Source organism: Balaenoptera musculus, chromosome 7 (assembly GCF_009873245.2).
Source record: "Balaenoptera musculus isolate JJ_BM4_2016_0621 chromosome 7, mBalMus1.pri.v3, whole genome shotgun sequence".
In the NCBI taxonomy this organism is placed as follows: Eukaryota; Metazoa; Chordata; class Mammalia; order Artiodactyla; family Balaenopteridae; genus Balaenoptera; species Balaenoptera musculus.
Window position 1 is genome coordinate 83114883 of NC_045791.1, and position 10610 is coordinate 83125492.

A 10610-nucleotide genomic window follows, 5' to 3' on the forward strand; every position below is an offset into this window, starting at 1 on the left:
CCCTGCATTGGCAGGCAGATTCTCAACCACTGCGCCACCAGGGAAGCCCCTGGTCTATTTTATTAAATCAGCTCAGTTCCACGTATGGAAATTCGGGGAAATATGGGGGAGATGGTTGGTACAAATTTAGCATAATTATTTACAAAGGAAACAAAAGAAATGGAAGCTTCGCTCAGAGTGACATTCTTAGCAATATTAGCTGTTCACCTGTGTCCAGAGATGATAGGCATTGAATACATGTATCAATAGGAAACCAATAATGTAGCTCAGCGATCATCAGATAGTGACAAATTAAGATTACATTCTTGTGCGCACTTCGGCAGCACATATACTAAAATTGGAACGATACAGAGTTTAACATGGCCCCTGCGCAAGGATGACACGCAAATTCATGAAGTGTTCCATATTTGTGCACATGAAAGGATGCTCAACATCACTAATCATTAGAGAAATGCAAATCAAAACTACAATGACCTCACACCAGTCAGAGGAGGAGATATGGGGATATATGTATATGTACAGCTGATTCACTTTGTTATACAGCAGAAACTAACACAACATTGTAAAGCAATTATACTCCAATAAAGATGTTAAAAAAATTTTTTTTAAAAAGATTACTTTCCTGATTGAAGAAATGACTATGGAAAAAGACTATGTCTGTAGCCTTTAACAATAATAGTATTAATAATAAGCTCGAGTTGTTGACTTAAAAAGAACAGATGCCGACTTGCATATTTCAGTCGTTTAGATGTAATTCACATTACTTATTCATTTAATATCAAAATGCATTGAAACAATGAAACATTGAGTCTACAAAGGCCCTTGCTTCATATTCATATGAATATTATTAACTTGCATGATTCTGAGGATGACCCTTGTGTCCCAGGGGTGGCAACAATCGCCCAGAAACCAGGAAACATCCTTGCTGAAGCAAATCTGCTGATACTCGATTTTGGCTGTTCAGCGGGGGTCATCCCTCCTTGTGGGGGGCTAACAGGTGTTGTGGACATGACCCACCTTTGGGGGAGGTGAAACTGACTTGCTTCTGAGAGTAAAGGGTCAGATGAGTGGTTGTATCTAAAAACTATTCCAGGACTCCATTTTTTGTTGTTTTGATATTTGCACAGTCTCTTTGTACAAAGGATAAGAAAGCTCACTTTACCATTTTTGTTTGCTGAGATAGGTCTGGTTCACCACCCTCAGCCCAGGAGGGGAAACGAGGCTGAGAGTTTCCCTAGAGTCAAAGTGCAGGGCAAGATGTAAACTATGGGCCTCTCCTACGTCAAGTTCAACAGCCTCTCCACTACCACGGCAGCCTTGGTCTTAGAGCTTCAGCTGCCACCCAAACTGAACAAGGACTCCTCTGAGGTGGAATCCAGCTCCACTGTGCCATTTTCTAGCTGTGCAGCCCTTTGTTAGCCACTCCTCCCCTGTGGGTAGGATCAAATGAGAAAACTTTGCAAAAATGCTTTGTCAACTGTGAAGAGCCTTACAAATATAGAGACATTTATGACTCAAGGGGCAGCTTTTCAGTCCAACTGAAAACAGATTTTTCTGCATGAGAAACTGTTCCTGTGAAAGGCAACAGTGAGAGATTCAAGGGTGGAAAGTGTATGCTCTCTCCTCTGTTCTCTTTTTGGTGACTTACGATTAATGATTCCTTTCAAGCAGGTACCAAATGCAGCATCACTATTGATCAATAGGTGTTCTTCCCCAGTCGTTTGTGTTAGCTCTCTACTTTTCAACCAAAGACTACAGCTGTGCTCTTTGAGGAAACATACACTTACTTGCACATGTACACACATGCTCTCTTTCCCAGCACAGATGGAAAGCAGTCTGAGTTCATATGAGTGAGGTCACAGGTACCTCCTGTGTGCTGGCGTGGTCTTTGTATAGCTAGGCTCATCCTCACCACCATCCCAAGTGGATGGAAAACGTGAGCTGCCCCTGATGAGATGATGTGAGCAGATCTCAGTGTTTGGTAGAAAGGCCCTGGGGAATTGTATGTCTGGAGGCCTTCCCCTCTGTGCCCCCAGAAGTCACTTTGACATCCAAAGACCATCCATGGCCTGTGCGTTGACTAATTTGCCCTTACGTGATCAGACCATAGGGTCAGGCCAGAAAAAAATAACTGATGATCATTTTCCTGAATTAAGAAATAGAGGCACACATGGAGCATCTCCAGACTGGAACTCAAACTGTACCATGTGCAGTAACTCAGGCTTTAATGAAAACGGATGCTGGACTAACTGCTAATCTGGGCAAAATCAGAAATGCAGCTTGCTGCGTGCCATCCATGCAAAAGGGATGCTGGTATCTATTGAGGGCAATGCAATAAGGCCCCCTCCTGCTTTTGGTTTGGGGGCACAAACTTACACCACCTCAAGGAGACTGTTCCAAATAGGGAAATAAACAAAAGTTGAGTCTACCACTGGGACCAAGGTCATCATTCAATGGCAGCATCCCAAAAAAATGCCGAAAGATTCTTGGGCGTGTGTGTCTGGTCAATTCAGAAACCATGCAATTCAGAAGCTGTGCACTATGGGAAACACCAACTCTCCAGGTTGGCATGTCATTTAGGGGGTCAGCCCTATCTGGAGAAAGATAAGCACATCTCAATTTTGGCCACTGGCTGTCACAAGCCTGGGGCAATTCCTGGGACCCCACACTGGACTATTTCAGGTTTATAACTCCTCTGTCCCAGAGCCACAGCTTGCATTAGCCCTGCCATTCCTGCTTGTGGCATGCCCAAGCCACTCCCACACAGCTGGTCCAAGCCTGGCCCAGTTTACACGGTGCAGTCTGGACGTTCCCCTGAGTTGGCAGAGCAGCCTGATGATACCTCAGCTGCTGCTGCCTCTCTCCATCTCTCCATCTCATCCATCCTGACCCGCGTAGCCATCCTCCTAGACAGGCTGGCTGGTCCACCATGCACAATGGTCAGGTTGTGCACAGAGAATTGGTGGGCGCTCGCACCCCTCACGACTCCATCGCTGAGCAGAGCCACATGTTCTCCCTCCCCAGCCCTGCTTGGCTTCACTCAACTAATTTGAAACAGTGATCTGGACGCCAGAAAATGCTCTAATCCCGCTCTGTGGCCCAGGCTGCTCCACCCGTGGCAGGGACCTACCCCACTGCAGCATAAAATGATCTACCCGGTTGGCTCATTCGTCACAGCCTGCCCTCGGTTCAGTGGCTTTGTCTGGGTCCTGCAGGAGGTGACATTCTGTCAAGGAGACCTGCACAGTTCTGTCATCTCCCTTCTCCAGCCGATCCATCAACCCAGTCTCCCACATTCCATCCGGGGCCCTTCTTGTTTCCTTCCGAGCAGAAGGGAACTTTTGCTCGTTTCCATTAGATCAGCTGTGCTCACATGTAATGTGCATGGGGGAATTTTATCGGAAATGCAGATCTCTGTACCTAGGGATTCTGATTCAGTAGTGGGGGGGCAAGTCCCAGGAATCTGCATTTTTTTTTTTTTGACTGTGTTGGGTCTTCGTTTCTATGCGAGGGCTTTCTCCAGTTGTGGCAAGCGGGGGCCACTCCTCATCGCAGTGCACGGGCCTCTCACTATCGTGGCCTCCCTTGTTGCGGAGCACAGGCTCCAGACACGCAGGCTCAGTAGTTGTGGCTCACAGGCCCAGCTGCTCTGCGGCATGTGGGATCTTCCCGGGCCAGGGCTCGAACCCGTGTCCCCTGCATTGGCAGGCAGATTCTCAACCACTGCGCCACCAGGGAAGCCCAGGAATCTGCATTTTTGATAAGTACCCACCCCAGGGGATTCCAGTGTGGTGCTCCAGGACCGTAGCTCGAGAAACCACTGCAGGGGGCAGAGCACAGCAAGGCCAAGGACGAGGGCCTGCTTCTTGTTTGCCACCATTCCCCCAGCTTCGACGTGATGCTTACTCACAGTAGTCGCTCAGCAAACACCTGTACTGGGTGAATGATTGAACGATGACAGCAAGAGAGGTATCCTGGTTCCCCAAGGGCAGTGAGTAATGGGCTCATCCTTCTGGAATTATTTGGGAACGTCTAAATAGAGCGGCAGAGTTCATACGCTTTAACTTGGCAATTTCTTCTGGGAGGAATATACATAACAAGGATGATAAGAAAGGTTAGAAAATTGTTCTTTACATCAAAGGAAATTTGGGATCCCCTGGACATCAGGCAATGGAAGGATGCCCAGGGTGCCTGTGATGTTTTCTCATGAAAGAATCCTACCTGGGCAGTTAGAGTGCAAGCCAGGTGTATGTGAAATGATGCAAACGAATGAAGAAGCACCCCACACGGTCTGTTCCCACCGAGGAAGCGTGCGCACAGATGAAGCTCGAGCATGCAATTGGCAGGTTACGAGTGGTTAGCAGTTAATGTTCGTTTGGTTCTTTTTATGTACAAAACAGCGCAAATCCATACAAACTAAATAAAAACAAATGAGGCTGCTGCCACGTGGCTGGCCTAGAGCTCCTGGTAAACATCTGAAGAAAATGATGGCAAGAGGCAGAGAGCTGGGCTCAGAGAAAAAAACATCAGAGACACGCATTGGTTTTGACAGAGGAAATCACTCCCAGATGCTGGATGTGGTCTTTCCAGGTTCCTCCCTCTCGCTTCCCGAGTGGCAGGCTCAGGGCTGGTTCAGGGTCCTCTCTCTCCACCCTTCCTCTTGCCTGGATCCTCTGCCCAACCCAGGGTCCCCCTGGCCTGGTCCCAGTGGATCAACACAAGACCTGTGTCCTCAGGAGGTGCTCATGTGCCCAGCCCTTCCCAGCCTGGCCCTTCGCAGGGGGCCTCAGATGTGCAGCTAGAGACACAGTGCAGGTCTTAAAGGAACCAAAGAAGAGCATATTCCTGAGGGTGCGCCTGAACTGACCAGTCTCACTCTTCACGTTCCAGGCCGTTCTCTCTCCTAGCACCTCCATTTTGGAGACTCTTCCCCAAGGGTTTGTGGGTTAAACAGGGAGGCATTGCCAGAGCCAAGCTGTCAGTAAGCTGCCTTGCAGCTGACCGCAGAGAAAGTCTGGCCCAAAGGTGCCTTTGGGGAGGTGAAGCAGGGAAAGCAAAGAGAACACAGTTTCTAAAAACTAGCCAGCCTGATCAGGCCAAACAGCATTAGCGGTAACATCTTTCTCCACCACCAAAGAAACAGCGTATTAATTGCCCTGGCTTTGGCTCTAGTGCTTTGGAAAACAAAAACAAAATGTCACAAGGTCCCAAAGCCAATGGCTTGCTAAGAGCATTAGGATCGTCACCGTGGGAATGAAGTACCAGCTTTCTCTTTTAAATGAGGAGAGGATGTAAAGTGTTTAATGCTATCCCACAGCTCTCGCCGGGATTCCCTTTAGCCGTTCCTGGAGCAGAACAGCGAGGTAGCACAGAGGCGCTGAACACAGGGACCTGGCAGGTGGGGGCATAGACTGTGGCAGCTGCTGGAAGGACGAAGACACAGAGCACTGCCACTCGCCCCTGGGCCACCGGCCTCAGCTGTACTTCCCCAAGGGCAGCGCATGCTGGAAACAGGCATGGAGACTCCAGACCTTCTGTAATGGACAGGGCTGTTCTGCTCAACAAATTCCTGCCCAACATCTGACTGTCCCACCAGACAATCCTGGAGGAGAAACACCTATTTATAATTTATCTGAGCCTGGACCCTAACTTGTATTTACATACAAAACCTCAAGCATTACCTGCATGATTCTAATATTCACTGAACTCTGAAAATGCACTTAACGTGTAAATCAAGGGAAGATTGTACTTTGTTTTTTATTGCAGTGAAATTCACATAACAGAAATTAACAATTCATGCTGTCTTAAAGTGAATAATTCAATGTGCTAAAGGCATGAATATATGTTCACACTGTTGTGCATTCACCACCCCTATCTAGTTTCAAAACCTTTCATTTCCCCAGAAGAGAATCCTGTACCCATTAAGCAGTCCCTTCCTACCTGCCACCCACCCACCTCCAGCCCCTGGCAACCACCCATCTGCTTTGTGTCTGGATGGATTTACTCGTTCTGAATGTTTTATCTCATGTAAATGGAATCGTACAATATGTAACCTTTTGTGTCTGGTTTCTGTTTTCAAGGTTCATCCATGCTGTAGCAAGCACCAGTACTTCATTCCTTTGTAAGGCTGAATAATATTCCGTTGTACATATATTCCACATTTTGCTTATCTGTTCATCCACTGATGGATATATGTGTTGTGTCCACCAATTGCTGTTGTAAATAGTGCTACTATGAACATTCCTGTACAGGTGTTTGGTTGAGTAGCTGTTTTCCATCCTTTTGGATATATATTTAGGAGTGGGATTGCTGGGTCATACAGTAATTCTGTGTTTAGCTTTTTGAGGAATCCGTAGTTTGTTTTGTATGAAACTGTAGCAAAAGTTGCTCGTTATTTCTGAAAATCACCCTGCTGATGACCATGCCTAGATCAAGTCTACATCTGTGGCTCTGGCACTCATGATGATTGACAAGCAGGAGCTATCACCTGACTATGTTAATTATTACAGCCAAGCATTTACACACTGGAAAATATTATTTCCTTTTGTGCTGTAGCCAGGTCATTATATTAATTATTATTAATGATTTGTGTAGGTAGGTTATCTTATCTATAAAGGATATAGGATAAGGAGCATTATAAGCATTTTTGAAAGGAAGAGTTACATCTGGTAGCGTTAAGAATCACTATGACAGTGTCTTAGTCTGTTTGAGTTGCTGTAACAGAATCCCATAGACTGGGTGACTTATAAACAACAGAAATTGATTTCTCACAGTTTTGGAGTCTGGGAAGTCCAAGATCAAGGCACGAGAAGATTCAGTGTCCAGTGAAGCCTCGCTTCCTTGTTCATAGACAGCTGTCTTCTCACTGCGTCCTCACATGAGAGAGCTTTCTGGGGTCTCTTTTACAAGAGCACTAATCCCATTCATGAGAGCTCCACCCTCATGACCTAATCACTTCCCAAAGTCCCTAACTCCAAATACCATCACATTGTGGGTTAGGTTTCAACATAGGAATTTGGGGGTGGGAGGGACACAAACATTCAGTCTATAGCACAGAGGGTGTTGAACTGCATGCCAGCACTTTGTATCTGTAGAAACAAGGTGACATTGATACTGGAATTGCCGGCCAGGCCACTGTTGACACATTTTGTCTGACAAAACGCTGTGGTTTCCATAACTATAGCCCAAAAGTTACAGGTGTGGCAGCCTCGAAACACATAACTACTGGAGTCCTGGATGATAACATTTGTGGTGAGGGTGTTGGACGATATACAATAGAATGAGCATAACATTGTTTCCGCTCAGACAGGGGGATATTTACAGAGTGCCTCTTCCTAGAAGTAGTTCTTTCCACCAAAGCCTGGATAATATCCCCTCACTTGCATGCTGTATAGAAAGGGAAGCTAATCACAAATAATAAAGCAGTGGGGAATTTTGAGAGGGTCAGCCTCCTTAAATTTCAGCTGCACTTCTTCAGGGCAGTAAATTAGAAACAGGGAAAGATGGAGCTGTAAAATAGTTGACAAAAGCACTATACTTAAAATATCATCCTACTTGGTAAATTCATGACTGTTTGCTTCTGGGACATGGGGGAGGGAAATTTGATCAAAAGATACTTCAAATTTCTCTGTAATATTTTATTTCTTTTAGTGAAAAAAACCCTTTCAGAAAATAGATTAGCATGTTGATATTTGTAAATTCTTGGAAGTGAGAATATGGATGTTGTTTATATATTCTCTGTAAACTTCTGAATTTTTTCCCTCAAAATCAGATAGATAGATGATAGATAGATAATATTAGAGCAATTCTAGACAGAAACTGAGCATTCTCAGTAATTTATATAAAACCTCTAAATGTAGATTATCACAGAATATTGAGTAAAGTTCCCTGTGCTACACAGTAAGTCCTTGTTTTTTATCTATCTTATATATAGTAGTGTGTGTATATTTATCCCAAGCTCCTGATGAGAAAAGAATCTAAAAAAGAATGAAAAGTGTATATGTATAACTGAATCACTTTGTTGTACACCAGAAACTAACACAACATTGTAAATCAACTATTCTCCAATAAAATTACAATTAAAGAAAAACCATAATGTGACAAATCTAACGCAAACTAATGAGGATCACAGAAAAGTAGCCAACATGGGAGCAGGATGTTGAAAGGAGAGGAGAACCAGAGAGGACCATTTCCTATGACCCCTTTTGCAGTCTGGAGAAATGTTCCAACAGTTCATCCTTCATACACGATGACGGGCATTAATACCAGAGCCACACGCAAGAGTAATTTTGTTTGTTGTGTTTATAGGCATTTAAATTACTGTTTCGTACTCTGTGTCTAGATGGGTTGGTCATCTCAATTAATCTTTTATGTTCTCCAAATGGCATCCCACGCTAAAAGAACTTTTCCAGGCATTGCTTAAGGTAAACCTGAGGCCAGGTGGGACCCAACTGACATTTCAGATGACATTAAGCATCTCAAGTCTGATGCTTAAGAGAGCCAACCAGTAAGATGCCTGTGGTGGATTAAAGATGACCACAAATTCTTTGTTTCTCCTCCCGTCAAAACGGTGGAATGTATTTCCCATCCCCTGGAACTTGAGCTGGCCATGTCTTGCTTGACCAATGGAATTCAGAAGCAGTGATATTCTAGAACTTCTAAGGCTAAGTCATAGAAGCCTTGCAGCCTCTGCCATGATTCTTAGAATGCTCAATCTGGGAGAAGCCAATGACCATGCAAGTCTGACTACTGTAAGACTGCCATCCTGTGAGGTAGCCTAAGTTAGGTGAGCAAAGATGCCACGTGGATAGAGAACAATGACCTGCCAGCCCAAGCTTCTCTGGCCATTCCAACCCAGGCACCAGACATGGAAGTGAAGAGGCCATCTTGGACATTTCAGTCCCACCAGACATGACATGGAGAAAAACTGAGAAACCCAACGGACAGCTGAGATCACAGCCTCAGATATATGGCCCTAGTTAAAACATCCCAACCATCTCTTGCCATTTGAGTCACCCAATCATCATGGAACAGTGATGAGCTATTCTCACTGAGCCTCATCCCAATTCCTGACACACAAAATCCTAAGCACAATAAATGTTGTTTAATGCCACTTAGTTTTAGGGTTGTTTGTTCCTCGGAAATTGATCATTGGAAAACTTCCCTTACCTGAACAGTGCCTAAAGATTTGATTGCTGCCTGGCTGGGCAGGAATTCACATATACCTTAATTATCCAACCCACCTCCAACGTGAAAATAGATGTTTTCTTGACTTGCAGATGATTATATACTTTTGCTGTTTATTTATATCTTGTTCTCTTGTTTTTATTTTTTTATTTATATATCTGAGGATAAAGGCCAAGGTTTGTTCCAAGGACAGGTGGTCCTTGAGGACGGGAGGAGGGCAAGAAAACTCCATGGTTTAAAAAAAAAAAAAGGTGGGAAATGCTGGTAAAAAGTAAAAAGTATATAGGTTTCACTCTTGCAAGATTTCTCAAAGCTATGAGTATATAAATGTGCATTGTGAATCATCAAGAAGAAAACAGAAGATGAAGCATTTCCCCAAGTCTATTAGATCATGAAAAAGGTATTTTGGTCCCAAGTACCATTTTGCAGGATTAGCACTTCACAGAGCATCCGAGCCACTTGCTCACACTGGTGTTTCTGTCTTGGTTTACAACTGTTCAGTAGGCAGCTGTGTGCACATTGTTCTGGAAGCACAGCACACAGCAGTGCACTCTGGGAGTTGCACACATGAAATGAGCCTTTGAAAGAAGCCAAAGAACAATGCAGAAATGACACTCAGAGGGTGCACTGAGTGTCCTTAAACCTCGCATCTCTTCTGATTGGTTAGTGCAATTGCCATATTGATGGTTAAATATTTTTACCAACATCCTTGGAATTATAAAGATTGGGAGAGGAGAGGAAACCAACGATGGTGGAAATGATCACATAGCCCCTCTTGTCATTGTTTAAAAAATCATTTTGCTTTTGATTCTGGGAAGCATGCGCCTGGGAACATTAGCCAGCCTTCTCACTTGACCCCAATAGAACTGTCCATTTCATGTTACCAAATGAGCTTCGTGATCAGTCATGCCAATTTCAGCTGGCCAAGTGCCCAAGCAGTGCTCAAGGCTGGCCCAAGTGTTTCTTCCACCAATTTGAGCTGTCAAATTCACTCATTCTCCTAGGTTAGAATGTCATCCCCAAAAGAGACATTTCCTGAAGGCCAAAGCTCATGTGTTCCTAGGAACACATCCAAGCTGGGCTCAGCACTGCTCTGACATAGGCAGGAACCACACGATGAGGAATTCAGAGAAGCAAATACAGCCTCCCCACACTCGGACCTTTCCCACTCTCAATGCTTATTCCCAGTCCCCAGGGACTGGGTGACCATGTTTTTCTAGGTTCCCCATGCCCAGGATTCAGATAAGCATGAGGACTGTGCCTGCCCTGGTCATTGACTCCATAGTTTGAGGGGTTTCCTATAAGTTTGATGTTTTTTTTTTTTTCATGGTTCAAGCTAGTCTCATATTTTACATCCCTCCCTCTCCCTATTATAGGACTCAAGATATTGGATTGTGATTATCCACCTATATGTTTATATGCTC

The 10610-nt window shown here is 44.7% G+C and overlaps 1 non-coding gene across 1 annotated transcript; it reads left to right on the plus strand.

Annotated features, from left to right (window-relative positions):
- The first annotated feature begins 307 nt into the window (after positions 1–307).
- On the plus strand, positions 308–411 carry LOC118898638. Its single transcript, XR_005020781.1, has one exon. It is a non-coding gene; the product is annotated as a U6 spliceosomal RNA (small nuclear RNA).
- Positions 412–10610: the final 10199 nt, after the last annotated feature.